General features: G+C 31.5%; 1 protein-coding gene across 2 annotated transcripts in view; it reads right to left on the reverse strand.

Moving 5' to 3' along the window:
• The window catches only part of LOC113006269 (fatty acid synthase), a 50,446-nt gene that overhangs the window by 18,583 nt on the left and 6,891 nt on the right, over positions 1-24,972 (reverse strand). Inside the window, exons 1-2 of one of the 2 annotated variants that reach the window (XM_039446687.1) lie at positions 21,418-24,018; positions 20,986-21,111 (exon numbers count right to left, since the gene is read on the reverse strand). The exons of the other annotated variant lie outside the window; for it this stretch is intronic. The gene's annotated coding sequence lies outside the window, so the exon portion shown is untranslated. Of the gene's footprint in view, positions 1-20,985; positions 21,112-21,417; positions 24,019-24,972 lie in introns of those variants that run through there. 2 annotated transcript variants of the gene reach the window in all.

Raw genomic sequence — 24,972 nt, forward strand, 5'->3', positions numbered from 1 at the left:
TCGTATTTTTGACACTTTGCAGCTCGACCAACAAATTTTTTTCGAACAATTCAAGTAAAGCTTCATAAACTACAACATTTTGCCTACAAAATACTTTTTTTAAAATTTCTCTACGATTTTTTTTGACCGAGTTACGCTACTTTGAAGCTAAACCTGCATTTTTTACAAATGATATCCGTACTCCGTGAAAAATCATCGTAGACAAAAAATCAAAAAACCATTTTAAAGCTCGAAGTTCCAGCTTTAACATGCTGTTAATGGTTTTCAAAAATTTTCTCAATTTCTTAGTACTATGCCCCAAAAAAGATACACTGTTTTTTCCTTAAAATAACGTATTTTTAACAGCCTGTAGCTCAATAAAAAAATTTTTCTCGACAAATCCAATGCAAGTGCCATAAAGTATGACATTTTCTCTACAAAATGCTTTTTTTAAAGTTTTCTCTACGATTTTTTTTGACCGAGTTACAAGACTTTGAAGATATACATTTTTTACAGTACATTTTTCCGAAAAATGACGTCTACCGCCGACATTAGCATTACCCAATGTGCACCACGTGGAGGTTGTCGGTCGGATTTTTGCACATCGTGTGTGTGTGTGTGAGTGTGTGTGTGTGTGTGTGTGTGTGTGTGTGTGTGTGTGTGTGTGTGTGTGTGTGTGTGTGTATGTATGTATGTATCACAGCAGAGATAAGGACCCCGCAGTTCGTCACTTCTGCAGTATTTAATGACTCCAAACCCTCTCTGCTGTGTGTGTATGCGCTCGCGCGCATGAGAGTTCAATAGTGTGTATTTCCTCCTCTCTGATCAATTACTGCTTGCAAGCGTTCTCGCATATTTATACATCTTACAATACGATCTTGCGGAATGTTGTGCCAAATTTCCGTTAAAATTTCTCCCAATTCTTCTAAATTTCGCGGCTGTTCCTCGCGACGCCTTAATCGTCGTTCCATTTCATCCCAAATGTGCTCGATTGGATTTAAGTCCGGGCTATTGGCGGGATGATTTAACAGTCTAATTGCGTGTCGTTGAAAAAAACGTCGCGTTATATTCGCCGTATGAGGTCGAGCGTTGTCCTGCATAAAAATAAAGTTCCGACAGGTTCGATTTAATAGCAAAACGTGTGGTCGTAGAATATCGTTGATATAACGAACACCCGTCATTGCCGGAGGTGGCAGGATCACTAGATCACTTCGTCTTGTAAGTGATATACACCCCCACACCATCACGGAACCGCCGTTGTAGGATCGTATTGGCATAACGCAACGTCGATCATAGCGTTCATTTCGTCGATGCCAAGTACGTATACGAGCATCATTGCCATAAAGGCAAAAACGTGATTCGTCGGAGAAATATACATTTCTCCAATCCCTAGCGGTCCAATTTATGTGATCGCGCGCAAATTGATAACGTACTTGGCGATGTACGAGTGTGAGTCTTGGTACTTGTGCACGAACACGAGAACGAAGACCGGCTTCTCTCAAACGGTTGCGAATTGTTTGTTCGCACACATGGCGCAAATGAATGTCATTACGAATGTTTCTTGCGGTAATTATTCGTCTTTCTAATGCATAACAAACAATGGCTCGATCTTGTCTATTTGTCGTTAATCGAGAACGACCACTACCTTCACGTCTCGTGTAATTTCCCGTGTCTTGATATCGTAACCAAGCTCTACTCACTACGGACACAGATGCACCAATATCTTGCGCCACATAACGCATACTAAAACCTTGTTGCAAAAGCGCAATTATGCGTGCAACTTCTACGGCCGATAAATGTCTACGCGGCATTTTGAAAATTCCGTGTCGCTTATCACACTGCGAGAATCGCCGGCGTACTAAACAAAATTTTATTGTATTGTGCATGCAATGTTTACATATGGTCATCTTTGTCTAAAAAGAGATTTTTTTTAGACTAAGACGACTATATGTTTACAGTTCACAGGATTGGAGAAATGTATATTTCTCCGACGAATCATGTTTTTGCCTTTATGGCAATGATGCTCGTATACGTACTTGGCATCGACGAAATGAACGCTATGATCGACGTTGCGTTATGCCAATACGATCCTACAACGGCGGTTCCGTGATGGTGTGGGGGTGTATATCACTTACAAGACGAAGTGATCTAATGATCCTGCCACCTCCGGCAATGACGGGTGTTCGTTATATCAACGATATTCTACGACCACACGTTTTGCTATTAAATCGAACCTGTCGGAACTTTATTTTTATGCAGGACAACGCTCGACCTCATACGGCGAATATAACGCGACGTTTTTTTGAACGACACGCAACTAGACTGTTAAATCATCTTGCCAATAGCCCGGACTTAAATCCAATCGAGCACATTTGGGATGAAATGGAACGACGATTAAGGCGTCGCGAGGAACAGCCGCGAAATTTAGAAGAATTGGGAGAAATTTTAACGGAAATTTAGCACAACATTCCGCAAGATCGTATTGCAAGATGTATAAATATGCGAGAACGCTTGCAAGCAGTAATTGATCAGAGAGGAGGAAATACACACTATTGAACTCTCATGCGCGCGAGCGCATACACACACAGCAGAGAGGGTTTGGAGTCATTAAATACTGCAGAAGTGACGAACTGCGGGGTCCTTATCTCTGCTGTGATACATACATACACACACACACACACACACACACACACACACACACACACACACACACACACACACACACACACACACACACACACACACACACACTCACACACACACACACGATGTGCAAAAATCCGACCGACAACCTCCACGTGGTGCACATTGGGTAATGCTAATGTCGGCGGTAGACGTCATTTTTCGGAAAAATGTACTGTAAAAAATGTATATCTTCAAAGTCTTGTAACTCGGTCAAAAAAAATCGTAGAGAAAACTTTAAAAAAAGCATTTTGTAGAGAAAATGTCATACTTTATGGCACTTGCATTGGATTTGTCGAGAAAAATTTTTTTATTGAGCTACAGGCTGTTAAAAATACGTTATTTTAAGGAAAAAACAGTGTATCTTTTTTGGGGCATAGTACTAAGAAATTGAGAAAATTTTTGAAAACCATTAACAGCATGTTAAAGCTGGAACTTCGAGCTTTAAAATGGTTTTTTGATTTTTTGTCTACGATGATTTTTCACGGAGTACGGATATCATTTGTAAAAAATGCAGGTTTAGCTTCAAAGTAGCGTAACTCGGTCAAAAAAAATCGTAGAGAAATTTTAAAAAAAGCATTTTATAGGCAAAATGTTGTAGTTTATGAAGCTTTACTTGAATTGTTCGAAAAAAATTTGTTGGTCGAGCTGCAAAGTGTCAAAGATACGAAATTTTAAGGAACAAAACAGGGTGTGCTTTTTTACTGCATAAGACAAGGAAGTTAAAAGAATTTTGAAAATCTGCTGATAGAGCGTTAAAGTTGGATCTTCAAGCTTCAAAATGCTTTTTTTATTTTTTATCTACGATGATTTTTCACCGAGTTACAGTCATTTGAAAATAGCCTAATTTTTGGTGTCTGGAAAGTGTTCCCTATTTTCTTTTGAGTAGTGTATATAAACATACACATAAATATTTCAATAAAGGTTTTTTTAATTCTTTTAATTCAATGAGTTATCTTTCAAATATAATTAATTAATAAACTGATAGCTAAACTAGAGAACGTAAAAACTGAGCACTAATTGATAAGTAACTGGTAATTTAATTGTAACTGATATTACCATCAATTATGTGATTGATAGTTATAGTAATTGATAATATATAAGAACAAATTTTGCGAAAACTCATGCAAAAACTGAGCACTAACTGAGCACTAACTGAATAACTGACCATTAGTTAACTGATAAAAGTACTGTAGTAATTTGAAACAAGTTTTTCATCAGTTACTAAGTTTTACCAGTTACTGATAAAAAATCTCGACGAATATTTATCCAGTTCTATCAAATTTTATATTAATCAGTAACTGATAAAACCTGATTTATATCAGTTACTGATTAATACTAACAAAAAACTAGTTCTAATATATTACCAGTTGTTTTTCATCAATAACTGGTAAAACACAGTAACTAATAAAAAACTTATTTCCAATTATTACAGTTTGTTTATCAGTTAACTGATGACCAGTTATCCATCAGTTAAGGCTCAGTTTTTTAATCAATTTTCACGGAATTTTTTCTTAAGAGAGAAGGTATTATGGCTACTGTCGACAATTTGGCTACTCCTATTATTTCTGTTACTAGGTGACATATTCTAACAATTGCTTATGAAGTTATTTGTTTATTAGCCCGTCGTTTTTTAGTAATGCTAATATGCCAATACATAACGACTAACAATTGCTATAAGGCATTTTTACTTTTGAGCACTTCTAAACTTTTTAAGTACCCTTTTAACCTTTAATTACATACACTTCCTCATTATTTTTACATTTGAGTGTATTATCACACAAAGGTACATACACTCGAGTGTTTTTTCGTCATTTAACTTTTTATTCGGCCGTATACATTTCAAATTAAACGAAGTTAAAATAACATGGAATTTTGTTAATATGGTTTTTTAAGCATAATTTTTATATCGAAATATTTCTTCAATAAATCGTTTGTCATTCTAAAGATTGGTGTTCAGAAACATTAGAGACATCACTTATGCTTGTTGTTTAATGTTAAACAGGGATAAAATGATATTTTTAATAAAATTTTTGATGGTATTTTTAAAGCTTCTAAACGCACGAAACTTCTAAATCAGGAAAATTCTAAACAATGGAAAATTAAAAATATATAATTATGTAACAAGATACTGTGTTTTTCTTAAACTAAACTGATTTTTAAAAATTATTTTTATGTGTGTAGCCATATTACAACCACATTTTTTCTTCCACCAATTATGCAGTGCATTAGATTTTTATAAATCACGTCTTAAATAATAAATATTTCATTACATTGAGTCTGGAATCTGTCAAACAACTCTGACGAATGTAATCGTTCAAGTTTTAACAGAAAATATTAATTATGAACAAAGTTATTCAATAAAATAAAAATGGGTGCCATATTACCCTCTTCTCCTCTACTATTATTTTATAAAACATGTTCATCTTTCGTGAAACTTGTTTAAACTTCATGATAAAGGTCAACAACTACATAAACATGGTGATGTACTCGTAAATTTCAAGACACTACCTTTCTTTGCCAATTATCTCATTGATTAAAAAATACTCCGTGTTTTTGTGAAAACTTTGTTTGCGTCCCTCTTCTTACTACGGCGTTTTTATACTTTATATCACAAAAGCCTATCCTAATCTCTATCCTGGTCACTATTACAACGTTTAGACCTACGCCTACGGTTAGAGCACAGGTTATACAGGTTTAAAAAATTAGGGAGAGGTCTTGTGTTTTGAACTTTGAACGACGTATCTATAGGATTTTGATGCGCTGAAAACGACTACGTTGTCCGTTTTTTCCATCACCCTACATTTTTTAAACAATTGCAAACAACTTTTTGGAATTTAACTTATTTATGAATTTTTTCTGGCTAAAGAAAAAATTATAGCGAGGTCAGCTTTACGGCATTTTGCGTAGAAATGTTCCCACAATACAGAAAATATCTTTTTGCTATTTGTAAAAGTGTTTTATTTAAACCGTAAACACAAAACTTTGAAAAAATTGTACAAAAATGATAAATTTTGAAATATAAAACCAAATAATTCGAAAGAAAAAATTTTATAAAAATATTTAATTATTTAGGCTTATTACTATATATTTGCAGTTTAAATCTTTTTTGGAAAATTAATTTCCAACCATTTGTTAAAAAGTTATTGAATTTAAAGCACAATTCATTCCTCGCGCGGCGTCACCTACGGTCTACAACATTTAGGGGAGGTTTTGTGTTTTGAACTTTGAGATATGGTTTTATAAGATTTCGATGAGCTGAAAACGACAACGTTGTCCGTTTTTTTTCCATCACTCTCCATTTTTTTAAATAATCGCAAAAACAAACACTGTAGTTTACGGCGCGTGCGGAATGCATTTATGGTTTAAATTCAATAACTTTTAACAAATGCAGGGGCGTCTCTAGCTTAACTGCCGCCGGGGTGCGAGGACTCATATGCCGCCCCCTCCTCTAGTTTGCGGGTTTAATGATTAGACACTTAGGGATGATGAATGATTTGAGTGAAATAAAGCTAAAAAGAGAAAATTATTCTTAATATAAACTAAATAACATTTTTATTTATTAAAATATCAATTATAATATTGAAAATAATTTTTTAACAGCTAAAATCAACTTTTCTTGATTTTCTTATCGCAAATTCTTTTACAATAACATTTATGTCTATGTCAATGTCGTTTTCAATACTTATTATAGCTAAATTTGATAGCCTTGCTTGTGTCATAGTTGATCTTAAATAATTTTTTATAATTTTTAATTTAGAGAATGATCTTTCACCCTCAGCAACAGTGACAGGTAATGTTAAGTAAATGCGTAAAGCAATCGATAAATTTGGAAATGTGCTAATTAAGTTATTTTCAAACAAATATTTTAAAATATCAAGCGATGAAGCGGTAGATTTTAAATAGGTCGCTAAAATCTCTATTTCATTTTGTAAATCTATTGCATTTATGTCAGAATGATTAGTTCCAAAATCTGTCAATTTATTTTGTAAATCCATGCAGTATTTGAATTTATCATTCGAATCTAATTTTGTTAAAGTGTCAAGGCTGTGTAAAAAAGAGAAACAACTATTGTGATCAGTTAGTAATTCGAACCTTTCATCTAGTTTAGTTATAGCGGTGTCTAATAAAAAAAAGTAGAAATTAACTTTAAAATGCAACTCTGGATTTTGTATAGCATCATCTCTACTTTCAATATCAAACATTCCAGGCCTTTATTTTCTAAGTCGCACAGTATTGATTGCTGGAAAACTGATCTCACAATCTAATTTTTCAGCAATAACTTTTGATTCATTAAGCATTTCTGTATAAGCTAAATCCGTCCGACGTTCAATCAAGTATTTTTTTACTTCTTCTAACATTTTAATAGCCTCCGGAAGTATCACAGTGGATTTTTGCATTATTTTACTTACAATATTAATTTTTAAGAAAATAGCATACCAAGTAACTAATGAACAAACAAATTTGAATGACTTTATTTTTGACATCAAAGAATTTGCTAAGTTCTTTGTGTCATTGTCCTTATTTGAATCGTTATAAATAAAAAACAAAGCATCATAAATAATTTCCAAATTGAAACAAAGAGTTTTCACGGCATCAATTCTGCTTTCCCATCGTGTATCGGACAGTGGCTTTAAAGTTAAAGTAGGAAGTTCTTTTTTTAAGATTTGCCATTGCGATGTTGACCCCGAAAAAAATACATATATTTCTTGGACAATAACAAAAAAATTAGTAACTTCCAGCGAACTTTTTGCTGCATCATTTATAACTAAATTAAGACTATGTGCTGCACATGGTACATAAAATGCTCTAGGATTTATATCCAAAATTTTTTTTTGTAAGCCAATCCTTTTACCTTTCATATTAACACCATTGTCATAGCCTTGGCCACGCATATCATTAATATCAATATTTTTTAAAAAGTCCAGTAAAAACATTGTTAGTCCTTGTCCCGTCGTGTCAGTAATAGGACAAAATCCAAGAAAATGCTCGCTTATCTCAACATTTTTCGTTGAGGGATTTAAATAAACAAATCTAAAAACTACCGTAATTTGTTCCTCATGGCTGGTATCTGATGTACAGTCTAAAATAACAGAATAATATTTGGAATGTTTTAGAGTATTAATTATAGTTTGTTTAATTTTTCCGCCTATTATAGTGATTAGTTCATTTTGAATGTTATGACCAAGGTAATGAGGCATATTGCGGTGTTGGGCTTTTTCAATGCGATTAATATGTTCTGCTGTAACGTTATCAAATTTTGAAATAGTTTCTATTAATTGTAAAAAGTTTCCATTATCTTTTTCAAACAATTTTTCCGTGTGCCCTCTAAAAGCTAAATTTTGTCTGGCTAAAAATTGAATAACGTATATAATTCTTTCAATAACTGCCATTCACCTCTTTTTTTCACGATCCATCTGGGCCTGATTTATGCAATCTATAGTTTTTTCTTTCTTTAAATTTTGTTTTAAATTTACATATTGCCTCACACTTTGAAAATGTGCTGCACTTTTTTCATGTCGTTCTATATTCCTAGACAAATGACGCCAATCTTTGTAAACTGCTTTATCATTAAATGCATTCACAGAGTTATTGAATAACTTACAATAGAAACAGAATACAGAATTACTAGATTTTGAATAAAGAAGCCAATCCCGTATGACAGTTTCGTTATTACTGAGCTTTTTAAAAAAATACGCAGCTGAAAAAGATCGATTTGACTCATCTGTTGGAAACTTCATATTTTTTAATTGTACTGGCTATTTCAACTATTGACAATTTAATATTATCTGACATAACATGTGGCCAAAGAGCAGGATCTGTCAATGAATCGATACTAACAAGTACTTACAACAACTTGTAAGTAACGGCTCGGAGGACTTTGAAATATCATTACTAGACAGTTCAGTAACTGATGTCGAAGCTGAGACTATTGTTGAAGTTGATGCTGTTTCTAATATCGGCATTGTTACAGCGTCTTCTTCAAATATTAGATTCGTATCTTTATCTGAACTCGTTGAAGGTCCTGACTGGAGAAACTTTTTGATCGAACTTGTACATTTTTTTGCGTTTCTTCCTTTTCCAATTTTCGTTTTCGATATTGAAAGCCAGAAAGTCTCTTTCTTCCATCAGCCATCTATAATTATCTAATAAATAGTATAATATCAAAAATAATATCTATATTACTATAATCAAATAAATGAATAACAGAATAGAAACAATGCGTAACTGCTGTACATTCTCTGACTTACTGAAATTTGGAGATTGTTATGCATAAAGATATGATCGCGACGCGGGAAGAAGATGTATTTTAGGGAACATCTTCCCTTGGTGATTCAATGCAACGAAGGTTTTCGAAAAATCATTCCGCATCGCGACCATATGTAATAGATAAAATAAATAGTTCGTGTAATATAATTGTGTTACTAACATTTATCGCAGCTGCTGTACTTTCAAAATTTTATAAATTTTTGGAAAATTTTCCCGAAATCGGTAACGGGGTGCGCACGATTGGACACCGCACAATTGGACACCACCACTCACAGCGGCCGATGCCTAGAGTTTTTTCGTTGGTTTGGTTAAATAGGTCAAGATGATTAGTTGGTGTCCAATCGTGCTGTGTCCAAAAGAGTGTCACCCATCGGTAACTATATTTTACAAAAAAAAAAAAACGGATACAACTTACTTTTTATTCTACAGTTGATTGATGATACTTCGTAAAATAATGCTCCAATAAATAGGTAATATATCTACACTAGAGGGCAAATGTTCAGAGAGAAAAGAAGGGAAAAAGTAAACTTTTTTACAAAAAAAGTACCCTCTTACAAATTTTCGGCTAAACACAATACAATTCCGTAGCGATAACGCACACAACGAAAACCACGTATATCTGAGGCGTCGCGAGCTCACGGTTTGCGGCGGCGCGACGGCCGCAGCCTTTGAAACAAAATACAGCGACGAAAAGAGAAAGGGATAGAACAAATGATAGAGTTGACGTGTTTATATAAAATTCTTCCTTCAATTCATATACAATTGTAAATTTACTTTACAACTGTATATGAATTAAAGAAAAAATTATATTTTCATAACACTTTTGAGTTTTTGTTTACTCTACTTAGTGTTAAAATTTTTTGCATTATAATATTAGTAAAAAAAATTTTGGCTAGCTTCGAATTAAAAAAAATCCGACCTAGCTGCCGCCCCCTAAGCCCTGCCGCCCGGGTGCCATGCACCCCTTGCACCCCCGCTTAAGACGCCCTTGAACAAATGGTCGGAAATAAATTTTTCAAAGAAAGATTTAAACCAGAAACATACAGTTAATTTTCCCAAATTGTCAAATATATTTTAAGACTTTTTGTTTTTTAATTATTTGATTTTATATTTCAAAATTTATAATTTTTTTTTAATTTTTACTATTTTTTCAAAGTTTCTTGTTTACGATTTTCATAAAACATTTTCATAAGTTGCGCAAAAATATTTTATGTATTGTGGGAACATTTCTGCGTAGAAAACCGTAAAGCTGATCTCGCTATCATTTTTTTTAAATAAAAAAAATTCATAAAGAAGTCATGTTTGAAGAAAGTTTTTGCAATTATTTAAAAAATGGAGGGTGATGGAAAAAATGGACAACAGTCGTTTTCAGCACATCAAAATCCCATAGAAACGTCATTCAAAGTTCAAAACGCAAGACCTCCCTTAATTCTGTAGACATATGTTATCAGTCACATAAAAATGCGAAATTATATACAATAATTTAGAAAAATTGTTGTAATTGTTATTGTTCTGTGAATTTCTTGTTGCCCACAGAAATATGATATACGTTTACAATAATCTTTCTTAATTTTATTCTATTTTATTTATTTTGTTATTTATTTTATTTGATTAAATTAGTTTAGGACTCTCAAAGTTTAAAACAATTAGTAATCGGGAATTAGGCTAATGAGAGTCAGCGCGGGTAAAGGTTGCGCAGTCGTATTAATATTATACAAATTATTTGTTTATTTTTTAATCACAAGGTTATTAATGTACAGAAAAATGTTCTTCCTAGCAACTTAAAGAAATATGTTGTTTATAAAATTATATGTAAAGACGTCAATACGTCATATGTAAGGCAAACTAGTAGAAAATTAAAAACAAGAATTAATGAACATTGCATTCATATTAATTAAAATACAAATAATCTCTCGGTTATCACAGAACATAGACTTAATTGTAATCATGATTTTGATTGGGAGAATATAAAAATCTTAGACAACCAATGTTTCTTAGGCAGGCGGTTGATATCCGAAATGTTACATATTCAATTACAAGATAACAATCTCAATTTATAAACAGATACTGAATGCCTGCATCATGCGTATTTCTCGTTATTGGATAAATTATAATAGAATCAATATTCTCTTGAGCGATATAGGTTGTAACTGAGTTTAATTGTAATAGTTTACTCGTCGTTAAATTATTTTTATTTTATTTATTTATTTATTTATTTATTTATTTATTTATTTATATTTTCATCTATCATGACGATTTGTGATTTACTTTAATTGTTACAATTGACTCGCGCCTAATTATTTTTATTTCTACCTATTTATTTATAATTTTATTAAATTTGTGACATTTGAATTGTAATATCTGACTCACCGCTAATTTTATTCTATTTATTTATTTTATAATTATAGTTAACGACTTACTATTTCTCCATTCGCTTACACGTATTTATTTATTATTTGTATAATCTTAACCGCTTGACTTTTTGTGAGCGTTGAAGTAAGATGTTATAACCGGAGCGACTCAATTTACAATCAGTATTCATTCTTACTTGAGACAGTTAGCACCGATTGTTGTTAAACAATAAACGATTGAGTGTATACTTTAACAAGCGAAATTTATTTCCTAAATTTATCCAAAGCTTCGTTAGTTCGAATGGGTGAGTCACGAAAATACTTATAATACTTATAATTACTCGCTATCTAAAACAAAACATAAGATAGTGATACAGAGAAGTGTCATTGCCTGCGACACTGTTATCGGGAAAAGATGCCACTACGGATTTGGCAAACCGTTGGTGACTCGACTGCTTCCCGTTTTTGGTGACAGATGACGGCTAGAATTTTTCATATATTTTTGATACGCTGAAGATGACTCCAAAGCGAGTCAAAACGTTCGTTTATTTTCGTAATTCAAAGATAAATAAATAATTTGTGTAATATTAATACGATTACGCACTTTTACCCGCGCTGATTCTCATTAGCCTAATTCCTGATTACTAATTGTTTTATTTTATTTACTATTTATTTATATTATTTTATAGTTTGTTCTTTTCACTTATTTTATATATATGTATATATATATATATATATATATATATATATATATATATATATTTATTTACTATTTATATTTTATTTTATTAATTGTTTTATTATATTTTTTTATATCTATATCCATAAATGTATTTCTAAATTAAAGTAAAATTTTATGGCGCTTCTATAAATTTATTCGCACTCTTCAAATTGGCCACAAAGCAAATAAAAATAAGGTGAAAATATAGAACTATTATCAAAGGATTGTTACGTCGAAATATTACGACGTTTTATACGCGGGTTACATAAATACAGATAAAAATTTAATTTCATCCGCGATAACAAATGACAGCTGCATATACGGCAGCCCAAGCTCCATATCTTTCCGTCACATTTAACATTTCAATAACAAGAAATTAAAATTAATATTATCTGACACGATTGAAAAAGGATGAATAAAGCCAAAACGTTTAATTTACTATATGTAAAACAATGTTTACGTAAGATTTAATACATGCATTCTATGTTATTTTGGTCGTGTAACTGATCTTCCATCAAATTATCAATTTGCTTCAGCATATACGAGCCGTTACGTAAGATATAGATAACGATTCGTACATGTTAAAAACAAATTAATAATTTGAAGGAAGGTCAGTTAATTCTAGTTGAACTCAAAATTTAATTTATTTAAAAAATAAGTTAATCTTAAATTTTATTTAAAAAGGTTTACTTTTAACTCTTTATAACAATATCGATGACATTATAACGACGATACGGATACTTATCAAGAATAAGGATCTTCTGTTATACATAAATTTATGTGTCCGAAATGACTTAATTTTAAAGGTACAGAATGTCATGTTGAATACACATAATTGAACACAAAGTATGCACATACACAATTCATTTTCAAAATTTTTTGTCGAAACAAAATTCTTTCAACTTTGACACTTGTATTTTTGAAACTAAGTTGTTTCAAATATTTGATTAGAATGAAAAATATAAGTTTTAAATTAACGTGAGAAACTTTAAAAAATTTTTTAGAATACCTATGGAGCTTTCTATATAACAATTTACGGACATGTAGCATACAAAATAGTCATATTTGTAGGTAGAAGTTTAAAACTTTTTTTTTGTTTTTGTAGCACCGCGAGCGATATTTTATTTATGTTCTGTGTTATATCAGCAAAACGATTCGTCATGAAGCAATTTGTCATAAATCCGTCAATCAGTCAGTGAATACTTCACAGCGTATAATTATGTTTCTTTTTTTTCTAATAAGTTAAAATAAAAGCTTTAGACGTGGAATTACCTTCTTACAAATTTTTGATTTTAAAAATTTTACTCTCTTCACTTGTTAAAATTAATTTTATTATATGTATATTTATGTACATCTTATTGTCATAAAAAGCATATAATTACAAATATTAAAAAAGTTCTTTATTTAATTATAATTTTTTCGCATATTGATACAGCAACGGCCAAAATATCTCTCTCAACTACTTAATAAATATATATTTATTTATATTCGTTAATCTTCAATAAAAAATAATTCATTGAAAAAATAATTATATTGATTTATACATGTATAAAATTACTTCTGTTACGGCTGCAGGAGATGCATATTCTGATTTAACGTATACTGAAATGGAAATGGAAAAAGCAAGAAATGGTTAAGAACGATACAAAACTGAAAAAAACTCAATGAACGTGAGAATAATCAATAATTTTTACAACATACGTATATATAATTAGCTGCAAAACATAGACAATATTGAAGTTAAACCTGTTAAAGCAAATTACAATGATTTTATATTGATGTTCTATAAACAGTGCTGTGTCCAATGGGGATGGGTTAATATCCACACTGGTGGTTTCGCGTTGTATAGTATTGTTTATTATTCACTCACAAAAAATAATTGTACAAAAATAATTGTCCTGGTATATGAGACGTGATTATTGCTACAGATATGTATATGCATGAGAACTTGATTGTGATTATATGATTTTCGTCTCAAGTAGCACTGGCACTCGGTACAGCGTTCGACATTGCCTTGGGGTGCACTATCCTGAGTCGATACGGACGCGTTGGCTTCGACTTTACTTAGGGGTGTGATCATCCTGAGTCGAGCTCGTTATACTTTGCATGTGATCGCGACTTTGCCTAGGAGCAACCGTCTACGGGAATGTATAGAACGATTGCCCTGAGTCACGATTTACATAATGACAATGCAATAAGGTTTGGACACTGCTGTGAGTTTTAGCGAACTGAACGCGAGAAGGCTTTTTGCTTCATTTATAATTTTCAGTTTTCTGAGCTTGTATTCCGATTGGTTTGGATTTCCAAGATCTTTGTCTCTATTGGACAATATGGATCTTCGGATTCCAAGCGCGACAAATAAATGCCGAACAGTTGGGACCGACGGCTGCCACGAGCTCAGGATTAGAGGCGCCGATGTTTCTTTAATGATAATGTTTATGATTTTGGTATTTGAACAATTGCAGCATCGACGCCGCAATGTCGGAATAATGTATTTTGAATAAGTCCTGTGTCAACAGGAAATGAGTGCCCACATCCCTTTCATTGTCTAAGTTTTACCTTTTTTTGTGTCGCGCTTTAACCGTACCGTGCCGTCCGATTGCATTTTATTTTTTTGTGTGAATAAATATATGTGTGTGTGTATCCGCATGAATATGTGTGTATGTGTATGTGTCGTGCACTTGACGTACGTACGGACTATATGTATAACAAACAGTTCAGTGAGATAGAAAGATTAAAAAGTTAAGAATATTATCCATTCCATAAAAAAAATGCACTATTTAATATATTAATATTGCGCTTATATTTTTTTCATTTTGCACAGTCAATTTGAGCTTAAGTCAATTAGAAAGTTAAAACATTATTTATTCAAACGTTATATATTTAAAAATTTATTTGTTTTTTTAAATATATAACAAATTATGGATATCTATAAATAAAATTTAAAATTTGTTTAATTAATGTAATAACATATATTATAATTCAATGTATAATAACATATTATCTTACTTATTATTAGAGATAATGTACATTATTACATTAAAAATTTATGTTTAGTTTTATAATAAACATCTGAGTCAGTTTTGTATTTCAGATTTATTATTGCTTACAAAGTTTTCCTTTTATATATTTTTTCAACATTTCAACAATCATTATGAAGAATAGGACACTGAAAATTATGTCCATTATAAGTTCTTTTGGATGTTTTATGGACGTCCGAACTTGTAAAAAACGAACGCCCATAGGACGTCCAATAAATGTCCGTCGGATTTTATTTAGATATCCTAAGAATATCCCAATGTCTGAAATCGAATGAGCACTGGACGTCCTATGGACGTCTGTGTGCTATTCGGGTATATTGTTTTATATAAAAAGTTTAATTGCGTCCACAGAAGATATTCTTCTGTTTTGTTCCGTAAATCAAATAATTTTGTCGTTAAACTTTACGTACAAAACTGAAGTATTTTATAATTAAATTTATAACATTTATGTAATAATAAAATTTTGTTTCACATTAATTTAAATAATGCTTAATAAATGCAATTTTATTTTTCTTTGAAGAAACATATAGATTTTTTGTAACAGAAAAAAAGAATAATAATTCACACAAAACTATTTTTTCCGTCAATCAAATAATTTGGTAAAATTTTACGCATAACAACGCCGTCTATACCTCAGTGTCAAGTACGAGTATATGGCAACAGTACTCTAAACAGTTGAAAGACAATCAATCATATTATTATTTGTATTTTGGTGTGACGATATGACACGAGGTTCGTGATCTAATCTATGTATAAAGATGATTATTTCACATAAGATAGTTTCGTGATATGGTGTAAAGTTATTTCTGTATCATAATGTGTGTATTGCGAGGATGTGTATTGCGACAGGAATGTTCCTTAATTAATTGTTTTACTAGGGATAAAGTCGTTGCGGGTATTTCACAAAACAAATGAAAAATTTCTGTTTTTAAGTCAAGAATTGCGATGTATTGTAGTCCGAGTAGACCGAATGTTATGTTACAAGTTCAAACTAATGTGCTTTACGTTCGCTCGCCGATTCTATGTATTGCTCAAAACGAATGATTAGTCTGAAGGCTGGAGCAAGAATGAGCTCTCGACGACGATCACCTCCTAATCTCCCCACTGCGATTCTCGGAACGCACCGAGGTTCCACGAAATAGGTCGAAGTAATTGGTAATGAGATCACTGCGATCGCAGTACCCGGCGAAACTCATCATATGCCGTTTGAATACCGAACAATTTCATCGGTAGTTATAATATTCCTTATAAGTATGAATCTATAAACGTTTGATTGCAGCAGGTAATAATTAAAGCTCTCGCTTTAAACCCAGCCAGAAATGATAACAAAATCAACATCACAATTCGATCGTCGAAATCATCAAATCGGCATCAAATTAATTCTACTATTATTTCTGGTTGAAAAAAATATAAAATTTGTTTAGCTTTCGGATTTGTGTATATCGCGACTTTCACGGATTTTTCACACAACGTATGTACCTCGTTTGAAAACTTTCGCATGGACAATGGAATGTCGTATAATATTCATTATTTTCCATGGTGTTTCGTGAACATTTTTGTTACTTTTATTTTGGATCCTTTTATACTGATGTTATTCTCTTTTCATTTATTACAAATTAAAAGAAGATAAAATAATTTCCAGTACATTCAAAGCGAATGCAGCTTTTAGTTTATTTTTTAAAAAAAAGAAACGATCTAAAATGAGCGACGACAACTTTGTTATCAGGACTTTAAAACAACAGCGTCTTGAAAAATAATCCTCTAAATTTTTGGGTGTGTTTTTATAAGTTTTCTTAAAAAATGAGATTACGTTAGAACCGGAAGGGAAAGCATTAATAAATATAAAGGTAGTTATATTCGAGTAAAAAATAAATGATATTAGATTATGATTCAAGGTTCAGGTAAAATTTCAAAAATTAAAAAACTGAAATTAGGTTGACAAAGCAAGGAAAAGAGGTAAAAATAACAATAATAAAGAATTTTAATGCAAGAACGGAAGAAAAAACTGGCAACGTTGAATGAGAGATTCGATGATTATTAAGAATATTGCTATTAAGTGATACTAAGAATATCACTAAGAAAAAAAGAGAAATAAAAGCAAACAGATTATAAAAAAGATACCGGTAATACATAATCATAAAAGTATATTTATATTACTACATTATCATTTTTATTTGCATTTTGACTGGTATAAAGTATGTTTCTTTCATCAAAATATAATGACAAAAAATTACAACAAATGATCTTGATAAAAGTAAAAGTTTTTCTAATGACATGAAAAGTAATGATTTTGAAGATATAGGTATGTTTAAAATCTAGTAAATACAAATTACAACAATAACATAATATCAATGTTATAATTTTATACTCAGCGATATAAACACGTGTAATATAACACATGATGTATGTAAGAATTTTTACATTTTATTTTTACATTTGTTACAGATTACTTGTATATCACAATCTTAATTTATTTTTACATCTATTGGATTGTTCGAAAAGTTTAGACGGATTTTCAAGCAAAATTCGAATAAAAAGTTTTGGAAACAGTTCGAAAACAGTTGATTTGCCAATTTTTAACCTCGCTGCGGTCTCTCGAACTGTAAATTGCCGATTGAATTATAGCTGCTATTTGTGGTAATTGGCCGAACAGAACGAGGGTCATCTTTAATTTATTTCAAGTGAATGAAATTTAGCAAATCACTTCTGGCGCATGCGTTCGTTTACAGCATTTCCGTACACGACACATTTTTTTTCTCGAGTTTGTGTCGCATTTTGCCTTTACAAAAATAAGAAAGCATAATGCACCGAAAAAACACGTTATTTCCTTCCATTTTCAAACTGATGCCAAGAGCAATGTCTTTATTTGAATGTGTTAACTAATATCACTAAATATGCGTCGAAATGTCACTTGTCAAAATACGTACGCATCTGACACATTACAGTGAAATAACTTCCTCGAATTTGCCTTCAAACATCATTTATTGAAAAATCCGGACTTTCCGGACAACTCAATATTTTTACACTGCTATTATTCTATTAAATAATGTTTTCTAAAATGCTCTAACTTTTTAGTGTTTATTTTTATTGAAAGTAATTGTCACTGAATCACACTTTAAATTATAGCATTTAATAATATTTTATAATCAAAGGTATTTTTTAATTAACAATGTTAAATAATAATGTATCTATAATGTCTTTACCGTTTGCTGACAATTATGATACGGAGGTAAAGAGTACACTTGTGATAGTAAACAAATTATATCAATGTCAAAAAAAGCCACGAATTATAAGTGATATTATTCGTAAAAATTTTTATATTATTATTATTATTATTTATGTAAAATTAAATTTTTTACAATTTTATTTAATAGAGAAAAGATGAAAATCGTAAGATACGCGTCGGATGGTGAGATATCATATCTCATATAAATTAATTAAATTCTAAGTGTATCTGTTAAAATTATTTTGTTACAGTCTAGTTAGACATTGCAGGATAGTTATTGGTCATTAATCACTTTATTTTTCTAAAAACTGAATATTAGTATTGTCTAAAATATATAATTTCTTATTTAAAACTTTTCAGATTTTTATCAATTACCTGTAGAACTTAATAATTCAAAAGATATAAAGTAATTAATTAATATTTATTTTGTTGTTAAATTAAAAGTAGCTTCTTTCATTAAGTTCAGGATATGATGCAAGGACATTCTTTTACTGCCATTTGATGTAACAGAGAAAGAATTTCAAACAGAAAAAGAAACATCCAGCTTGATTCAATTTACAAATGATTTATAAATATTTATTTTGTTTTTACAGTCTTGAAAATGTATCATTTTTAGATTTATTTAATCTAACAAATGTGTGCAAAAGGTGGATATTAAAATCTTATGTTAATCAAAAGGTTTTAAATTAATTAGAAGCACTTCTTGCAATAATTGGGTAAACTTTAATTTGTTATAACAAAACATTTTATGAAGATAAATAATGATACTATTGTATTAAATAAAAAAAGAATAATGAGTACTAAAAGTACAATATATTATTTTTTAATTTTAGAAAAAAGAAGTCTAGTTCAAAGCAAGTGATTCTTCTTACGTACCTTATTCAGATACTTCTACAAATGATGAGATAGAAAATTTAAAAACTTCTATACAATATAAAAAAAATTAGGATTTATAATATTAAAAACATTACGTTATACCAGAAAACTTCTATGAAACATAGCACATCTGAAAACGCAAACATGTTTGTAAAAACTGTGAAATATAGAGATAAGAAGGACTTTATTTATTATCAAACGGAACAAACAAAATTAAGTCGTCATATCAACAGGAAACACAAATGTAAAAGAAAAATAGGACATTTTTTTATATTTCCAAAGAACAGCCAGAGCGCAAAATCTTAATTTAAAAAATTTGTATAAATGGGCAACATCTTTTTATTACCAATTCAACTATTAATCAGGCGAATTAAAAGTTATGCGACGTCCTAATGCTAAATATAATAAAAAATCAAGTGATTTTGCTATACGTCCGTAATACAAAGGTAATTATTTCAAATCAGCTATTCAGCATCATTATAAAAGATGCAGTAAAAAAATTTTGCAAATCTAAATCTCTATTAATAAAACCAAGGAAAGTTACAGGCCGAATTCATAAATTGTCATCTAAAACTCTTCGAGAACGCGTTTTTTCCTCAATAGGAAATGCTAGCCTTACGAGAGTGATAAGATATGGCAATTTGATTTCAAAAACAAATTATATGTGAAAATATTTCACATCAAGATTTTTATTTTTATAATATAATTTGACAAAAATTGTGTCAAATTGGTCTACTTTTCGGAATAAAAAATCAAAATAATGATCTTTTTACAATTTTTACATCATTACACTAGATAAATATGATGATTATCTTTGAGCTGTCTGTCAAATCTTTAACAGGTTTAAATGACTCGGAGATTGGTTTTAAAATTCTCTTGGTAACATCTTTAAGTTCTAAAACAATTTTGTGAGTGATGTAACACAAATATTTTAATTTACATAATATAAGCAATGTGATATCAAAATTTATAAATTTCAAAATCCGTATTTGTCAACAAAATTATTATTTTGATGTAATTTTTATCAAAATTTATAAATTTCGATAACATATTGTTTTTATTAAATAAATTAGAATGTTCACTAATTTCTGGTAAACTGATTAAATATTACCGGTGATAAATGTATTAAATTGTTTTGCGTGGAAACAAGAATTCACAACGTAATGAGAATATGGACATATGAACATTGTCTCATCTAGATATTTCAATTTTGATATAAACGTCATATGAACATCATGTTCAAAAATACGTGTCAACATATATCATTAACGAAGAGACAATTAATTTTGAAATTTTATTGGCGTAACAACATCTGTTAGGTCTATTTCTGATTTTTGATGTTACATCGAAGAAATTACACCATATATCCCATATTTATCGTTGCGTTGATGAAATATTGGAATTAATCGTTTGTTTCTGTATTAACGATGTAACATATTTTTAGACACATTATTCGCATTACATCTATATTAAGATTGAAACCAATTGTTATGACGAATATCTCGATAGAACGACACTTATTGAATTATATGACGAAATCTTGCATAAAAATTATAATCAGGAATTATGTAGGTACATTTATAAAAATAGATGTAAAAGTATTGACTTCTCATAAAAGTATTGATAATTGTTTGTTTAATTAATTTCAAAATACTATTTTGTTATAAATCTATAACGATATGGAGAATTATCTTAGTGATATATTTGCAAAATTAAATTTGGAAAAAAATTCTTATATTATTATTAAGAAAAATATTTTTATCTGCATTATGTGTAAAACACTTAGAAATAAAATTAATCAAAATAAATGTTTACAAAATTTCTTTAAATTGAACTCACCGTTGCACGTTGCTGTGAATCACTGCCAAAATGAAGGGCCTATCTCCGAAGAGACAAAGAAATTTTTGCTGACCTCTCCTTCGACGTTTAGTACCTTGCCTCGAAATTACGTACTTTTATAGGTATCTGTATGTCAAAAATAATTCAATTGAGTAGGGAAAACAATTATTCCTAAATTATAATGTAAAAACATTGCTGTATAAAATATTACACATTTAGCATGGTAACATTTTAAATAAAGGATCAAACGATTTTTTAAATATGTCTCAAATTTAGATTTATCTAAGTTTAACAAATATTATTTAGAGATTTTATTTCGACCAAACTGTTTTATATTAACGTATCATCTTAGCGCAATTATTTAAAATTTTCCTCAATTTGTGATGCTATTATTATACAATATTATAAAAAAATTTTTTAAATTAAACTCACCGTTGCACGTTGCTGTGAATCGCTGCCAAAAAGAAGAACTTATCTCCAAAGAGATGAAGAGATTTCTGACCTCTTCTTCGACGTGTGGTATCTTTTATAGCAGAGCTCGCAACGATCTGCACATTTTGGGCCGATTCCTGACGCGACGCCCACTTTTCCCCCCGCTTTGGCTCGACGCTCGATGGACGAGCTCGCGAACACGCGAGCGGCGCTCTGCCTCAGGAGCATCCGTAAGTTAAAAATACGCTAGTAGCGTACCTTTCGAGAAAAACTTTTTTTTAACTTAATTTTTATAATAACAATAATGTACGGTAATTAGAATTTAGACAATAGCTTTCCACATTACCCTTGAGGTACTTTAGTAGAAGGGCATATATTCAACATACTTCTGAGATGGAAACGCCCCTGAGGCCACAGCGCTCGGCGCGCGATCGGCAGCTCGGTACGCGGGGTATATGAGACTCGCCGACCTAGACGTGACCGGCATACACACCGGCAAAACCCAACTTTTTTTTGCGTCTGATCTCGAGACGGATCACGGAATCGAACTAAACATTCACCGCGAAGCCTAACCTACCCTAACCCAACGACGATGTTTTACGTAAGCAGTAAACCTGGCTTGGCCTACGCGAAGTGCTCCCAATACTTTCCTGGGATTCGGCCGCCCATCAATAACCCCCATTCCCCTTCGCTAACAACTCCGACGAATAGGCATTGAATATAGGCGCCGAAAATCTGCGCATTTTTGCATTTAAAATTTTTACATGCACTATTATCTGTTTATCTTTACTTTTCCGTTTACATTAGTAGAAAAAATTGCTATTATATACGCGAACATTATTCGACAATATCAAAAAGTAGCTGATATTATCGTGATGACGATAATACACTGCTTACAGATGTTATTTATTTATACAGTTTTGTAATTTGCAAAAAAATTTCATATGTGCTATTGTTTTTTAATCTATATTTTTTCGTGTATTGTAATAGAAAAAATTTCTGATGTGTGCATATTTATTTTTAACAGAACATAATGACGGATGTAACAACAACGATAATACATTGTTTGGTAATGATAATATCATTTATTTATCATCAGTTTCGCAATTTGCAGAATATGGGATTTAAATACATTTTAGGTAAGCTAATTAGAACTACATAGAATCATTTTTACTGTTTATGCACATTCTCAGGATTAATTAAATTAATATTTCTTTAAAACTTACTTAAATTAAAAGTTTATAAAATTAAGCTATTTTAAAAGTTACGTTTAACAGGCCGTGTTTTGAATGATTTATTTGACAGCTACGCTGAACTGTGTTACTTTACTATCCATTTTAATAATACCCAAGTTTTGATGCAAAAAACTATTATTCACACATATTTGAGTAACTATAAAAAATTTTTTTGCGCACAATGATTAATTGCTGGATTAAAACAACTGATCTATTTTACGAGCACATAAGTAAGATAAACATCAGCATTTCGCGCAATAACACAATTTGTTTCATTTTTGTATGATTTCGTGTGACAATAGAATCTTTTTTTTCGCGAATATTAAAAATACTAAATGTTTTGGCCGGTACGCCAACGATGTAATTACGCGGAAAGAGATGCCTACTAATTATGCAAAACTGGACCATTCATAAAACCGGTTCTTCCCGAGCGGCGCGTTAAAGCTCACGTTACGATAGCGAAGAGTAAAAATCTCATATTTCAGTTTCTAAATTTGTATGCCATTTTTAACGTTACATAATGTTATGCTCGCTGGTACACACTGACAATTTAATTTATAGCGATACCGCGTTGGATACCAGCTCGGAACTCTGTCACCTGCTGATGACCTTACATTAATATAGTAATAATTAATCGGCGAAAGATAAAGAAATACAATAGTGTTACATTCCGTTCACTCGCGAACAAATGAATCACGACAATCTGTATTTTCTTCACACATAGATATTTCACATCAAAGTTATGTCCCGATTCTCGATTTAGTACGTCTCACGTCCTTGTTTATGTCAAAGAACCAACACGTGTAATTAAACCTGCAAGACCACCCAAAAGACGAAAACTATATTTGAAGGCACCGACATCATTAAGTTGTCCTAAATTATTTTAAAAAATAATTTTGAAATAATAAGTAATCTAATAAATAGTTTCCTTCTTCTCTTTATATAAAGAGCCAGTAAAATCTTTTCATCTTTTTTATAATCAAATTCAAATCCTCGAAAAGAGAGTCGTTATCAAGGTCGTTTCTAAGATTTTGTAGCTGATTCGTGACTTATTACACGTGTACATACTAGTAATAGAATCTTGAGCAATTATTTCTACAATTCTTTTTTTCATTCCGATCGTTCTTATTCGACGATTACGACCTACGTCAACTTTTGATGCCGACATCAAACAATTACTATTTAGAATTCTGCGGTCCAGTCGGTTAAAAAGTTTTGCAATCAGGATGCATACGATTTGGATAACGTACTGTATATAATCTTGCTGCACGTATACTTACGAGGTGTGTTCAAAAAGTATCGCGAATTTTGTGTTTTTTCAAAAATTATTTATTTATTCATGAATATCTATTTTGTCCCCTTCAAAGTAATCCCCATGAGATATTATACACTTGTGCCAACGGTTTTTCCAATCTTCGAAGCACTTCAAAAAATCATTTTTTTTATCTTGTTCAGCTCCTCCTTCGATGCCGTCTTTATCTCGTCAAGCGTAGCGTAACGTCGTCCTTTCATGGGCCTCTTCAGTTTAGGGAACAAGAAAAAGTCACAGGGGGCCAGATCTGGGGAATACGGTGGCTGCGGCATCATTAGTGTGTTGTTTTTGGCCAAAAAGTCGCGCACAAGCAACGATGTGTGAGCAGGGGCGTTATCGTGGTGCAAAAACCAATTTTTGTTCTTCCACAAATCCGGGCGTTTCTGGCGGATTGCTTCGCGCAAATTGCGCATAACTTGCAGGTAATATTCCTTATTGACCGTTCTACCTTGTGGCAAGAACTCATGATGCACCACGCCCCTGCAATCGAAGAAAACTGTCAGCAAAACTTTCACATTCGACCGAACTTGGCGCGCTTTTTTCGGTCTTGGTTCGTGCGGCAGCTTCCATTGAGATGATTGAGCTTTGGTTTCCACGTCATAACTATAAACCCACGATTCGTCACCAGTTATGACCCTCTGGAGCAAATTTGGGTCGTCGCGGACAGAGTCCAACATCTCATTAGCAATGTTTCATGCGATGCTGTTTTTGGTCGCAATTGAGCAATTTTGGTACGAATTTCGCGGCGACCCGTCTCATGCCCAAATCATTGATAAAAATCGAATGGCACGAGCCAATCGATATGTTTAGGTCCTCAGCAACTTCTCTAACGGTGATTCGACGATTGGCCAATACCATTTTCTCCACTTCATTAATTTTTTCGTCTGTTGTTGAAGTGCTCGGGCGTCCGGCACGCTCTTCGTCGTTCACATCTTCTCGGCCTTCTGAGAACATTTTGTACCACCGATAAACGTTGCTTCGGTCCAAGGTAGCTTCTCCGTATGCCAC

This window comes from Solenopsis invicta, chromosome 1 (genome assembly GCF_016802725.1).
Source record: "Solenopsis invicta isolate M01_SB chromosome 1, UNIL_Sinv_3.0, whole genome shotgun sequence".
Taxonomy (NCBI): domain Eukaryota; kingdom Metazoa; phylum Arthropoda; class Insecta; order Hymenoptera; family Formicidae; genus Solenopsis; species Solenopsis invicta.